The sequence below is a fragment of the Mandrillus leucophaeus genome, unplaced genomic scaffold (assembly GCF_000951045.1).
Source record: "Mandrillus leucophaeus isolate KB7577 unplaced genomic scaffold, Mleu.le_1.0 Scaffold16, whole genome shotgun sequence".
Lineage (NCBI taxonomy): Eukaryota > Metazoa > Chordata > Mammalia > Primates > Cercopithecidae > Mandrillus > Mandrillus leucophaeus.
The window spans coordinates 375,545-380,263 of NW_012101587.1; positions in this window are offsets into that span (position 1 = coordinate 375,545).

The following is a 4,719-nucleotide window of genomic DNA, read 5'->3' on the forward strand; positions in this document are numbered from 1 at the left end:
GATGAGAACGCAGCCAGCCCCAGGGCGTGTGGCGCGCACGCAGGTGCGTGTCTGGGATGAGAACGCAGCCAGCCCCAGGGCGTGTGGCGCGCACGCAGGTGCGTGTCTGGGATGAGAACGCAGCCAGCCCCAGGGCGTGTGGTGTGCACGCGGGTGCGTGTCTGGGATGAGAACGCAGCCAGCCGCAGGGCGTGTGGCGTGCATGCAGGTGTGTGTCTGGCAGGGTCATCACACCACCCACAGGGATGAACAAATACCCACATCACATCCAGCACCGGCCATGGCGCCTCAGGGGCTCGGGAGTAAGGTGAGAACACAGAGGCACTGGGGAACCGACACGCAGTCCAGGGCAGTGGCTAAAGCAAGGCTGCAGGTGCAGAGAAGCAGGGCCCCGGTCGGCGAGCGGGGGCTGCCCACAGGCTGCAGACCACCTGTTCCTGGTCCACACGGGACAAGTGCAGATGTCTCTACAGAGGAAACGTGGAAAGGTCTGCAACACCCCGAGAGCACGGCCAGGGCGTCCTCATGAGGCATAACCAGCTTCGACGCTGCTGAGCCCACCGGGTGCCCAGGGCCTGTGCTGGAACAGATCCGAAATCAAGGCCAAGCAAAACCCAGCCCTCACCACAGGGCCTTCCAGCCTTTGCGATGGGTGCAGTTACCTATCACTGTGCTTTGTGACGTCCACTCCTTACCGTGCTGGGCCGGCTCTGGGAACACCCCCTCCTCCCCACTGCCCCCAGAGCCGCTCACCCTGGGGATCTTCCCCCCATCCTCCTCTGGTGCCACTGTGGGCTCAGGCCCTGCCCAGTGCCTGTGGATCTGGGGGCCTCACTGGGTCTCAGCTCAACCGTCCACCACCCACAGCCAGTCCGAGCATTTGAGGAAGCAAATTTCCAAAAAATGCCTCCATCCTCACGTTCAAACACCTGCTTCCCAGCTCCGCCTCCAGGACCATGTCTGCGAACTGCACTTCAAATGAACAGCAATCTCCAGTATTATCATGTCGCGTTGTTCTACGCCCGTGGTTGGAGGGTTCTTGCCCACTGTTCCCCACCGCCGGTCCACGCTGGGGCTGGCCAAGACTGATTGGTGTGTAGCGTCCCCATGGGAGCTGCCCCACCCGGGTCCCACGCACCCTGGCTCCACGTCAGACTCTGCCTGGAATGGACGCAGAAGCAGAGTGGCCGAACTTGGGGATGGCGTACGCCTTCAGCCAGAAAGAAAACCCTTGCTGTGGGAAGCCACTGGGATTCTGGGATCACTCGTTACTACAGCACAGCTTAGCAAAAGCTGACTATGGCTTCTCCACTGAAAACCTGACATTTGTAATGAGACTGTGGATTCACTTGGATGACACCTTCAAGATATGAAGTCTATTCATGACCATGTCACTCTCCAGTTAAGATTTTAATACTGGCCGGGCGCGGTGGCTCAAGCCTGTAATCCCAGCACTTTGGGAGGCCAAGACGGGCGGATCACGAGGTTAGGAGATCGAGACCATCCTGGCTAACATGGTGAAACCGCGTCTCTACTAAAAAATACAAAAAAAACTAGCCGGGCGAGGTGGCGGGCACCTGTAGTCCCAGCTACTCAGGAGGCTGAGGCAGGAGAATGGCGTAAACCTGGGAGGCGGAGCTTGCAGTGAGCTGAGATCCAGCCATTGCACTCCAGCCTGGGCGACAGAAAAAAAAAAAAAAATTTAGAGCTGAAAACAATGAAATTGAAAACAAGAAATCAATACAGAAAAATAAGGAAGCCAGAAGCTAGTTCTTTGAAAAGATAAAGAAAATTGATATCTCTTTAGCCAGGGTAAGAAAAAAAAAAAAAAAAAAGACACAAATTGCTAATATCAAAAAATGAGAGGGGACATCACTACAGATCCCATAGACATTAAACGGATAATCAGGGAATACTATGAACAACTCTATGCCCACAAATGTGATACCCCAGATGAAACGGACCAATTCCTTCAAAGACACAATCTGCTGAAACTCATATAAGAACTAGTCTGTCTAAATAGGCCAACATCTACTGAAGAAATTGGATCAATAATGAACAGCTTTCCAAAGCACAAAGCATCAAGCCCAGATGAGTTCACTGGTGAATATTGCCTAACATTTAAGGAAGAAATTATATGAAATTTCTATCATCTCCTTCAGAAGACAGAAGCAGAGGGAACACTTCCAAGCTCATTCTATGAGACCAACATCACTCTATTACACAAATCAGATGAAAATAAGAAAGCTGTAGACCAATATCTCTCATGAACACAGATGCAAAATCCTCAGCCAAATATTATCCAGTTGAAAGCTACAATACATAAAAAGAACTCGACAGCAAGACCTTTGGGATTTACCCCAGGTAGGCAAATCTGGTTGAGAATTTGGAAATCAATGTAACCCATCACATCAACAACAAAAATTACGTGAGCATATCAACAGATGCAGAAAAAGCATCTGACAAAAATTCAATACTCATTCATGATAAAACTCAGTAAACTAGGAATAAAGGGGAACTTCAACTTGACACAGAAAATCTACAATAATGGTGAGAAATGCAAAGCTTTCCCACTAAGATCAGGAACAAGGTAAGGACATTCTCTCATCACTCCTTTTCAACATTACACTGGAAGTCTCAACTAATACAGTAAGAAAAGGAAATTAAAAGTAGACTGATTGGGAGGGAAGAAATAAAACTCTTTGCAGATGACATGACTGTCTGTGTAGAAAATCCAAAAGAAGCCCCCGCCAAGTGCCTCTTGGAACTATAGCAAGTTTTCAGGATACAACGTAAATACACAAAGTCAACTGCTTTCCTATATACCAGCAATGAACAAGTGGAATTTGGAATTAAAAACACAGTATCACTTACATTCCCTCTGCCAAACAAAATACTTTTGTATAACTGTAACTATACACATGTAAGATCTCTATCAGGAAAACTACAAAACTCTGATCAACAAAGTCAAGGAAGAATGAAACAGAGAGATAGTCTATGTACATGGATAGGAAGGATCAGTATCGAGTCTTTCAAGGTGTCAATTCTTCCCAATTTGATCTATACATTCAACGCAATCCTAATCAAAATCCTAGCACGTTATTTTGTGGATATCGATAAACTGACTTTAAAGTTTATATGGAGAGGCAATGACCCAGAATACTCAACAAAATACTGAAGGAGAAGAAAGAAGCTGAAGGACTGATACTACCTGACCTCAAGACTTAACTAAAGTGACAGTAATTAAGACAGTGAAGTACTAGTGAAAGAAAGACAAACGGATTGATGAAACAGACCCACACAGATACAGTCGGCTGATCTTTCACAAAGGAGCAAAGGGAATACAGTGGAGAAGAGAGTGTTTTCAACAAATGGTGCTGGAACAACTGGATGTCCATATGCAAAGAAATGAATGTTGACACACGCATTACACTTTTCACAAAAACTGGCTGAAAATAGATCAGGGACCTAACTATAAAATGCAAAACTATGAAACCTCTAGGGAATACCTACATGATGTAGGTATGGTGGTGAACCTTTTCACACAACAACAAAGGCACAGTCTATGACAGAAGTAACGGATGAGCTGAACTTCATGAAAATGAACAACTTCTGCTCTCTCAAAGACACTGTCAAGAGAATGAGAAGACAAGGCAGACTAGGAGACAGGACTTGCAAGAGACATGTGTGAGAAAGGATTGTTCTTCAAAATGCATACAAAACTCTTTCCTAATCAGAAATCAAAACTCGCCGGGCATGGTGGCTCACACCTGTAATCCCAGCACCTTGGGAGGCTGGCAAGCAAACTGAGCTCAGGAGTTCGAGACCAGCCTGGGCAACATGGTGAAACTCAGCCTCTAAAAAAAAAAAAGAAAGAAAGAAAAAAAAAGAGAAAGTCAACAATTAGAAACGAACTGATTTCAAAATGGGCTAAAGATTTTAAAACCTCATCAAAGAAGATACGAAAGATATGAATATAGAGATGGCAAATAATCACATGAAAAGATGCTCTGCAGTGCGTGACCAGGGAAATGCAAACTAAAAAAATGGTGAGAGCCCACCACACACCGACAGAAAGGCTGCCGCCCAGAACGCTGACACCACCAAATGCTAGTGAGGACGTGGAGCAACAGGAACTCTCATTCCCTGTGGGCGGGAATGCAAAATGGCACAGCTGCTTTGTGAGACAATTTGAGTTTCTAAATGCACTCTGACCGTAGGATCTGGCAATCACATGCCTTGGCATTACCCTAAGGAATTAAGAAGCTATGTCCCAGCAAAAACGTGTACATGGATATTTAGAGCAGCTTTATTCATTATTGCCCAAACTTGGAAACAACCAAGATTATTTTTCAGTAGATGAATAGAGAAATGAATTGTCTGATTCAGTGCTAAAAAGAAATGAGCTCTCAAGTCATGAAAAGACATAGAAGAAACTTAAATGCATTTACTGGGTGGAAGATGCCAATCTGAAAAGGGTACATACTGTTGAATTCCAGTCATGTAACATTCTGGACAAGGGATAACTATGGAGACAGTAAACATTAGTAGCTGCCAAAGGTTAGAACACAGGATGCACGGGGAGCACAGAAGCTTGTTGAGCCGGGGACACAATTCTGTGCGACACTGCGGCGGCAGATACACGGGGACACGATTCTGTGCGACACCGCGGCGGCGGAGACGCGGGGACACGATTCTGTGCGACACCGCGGCGGCGGA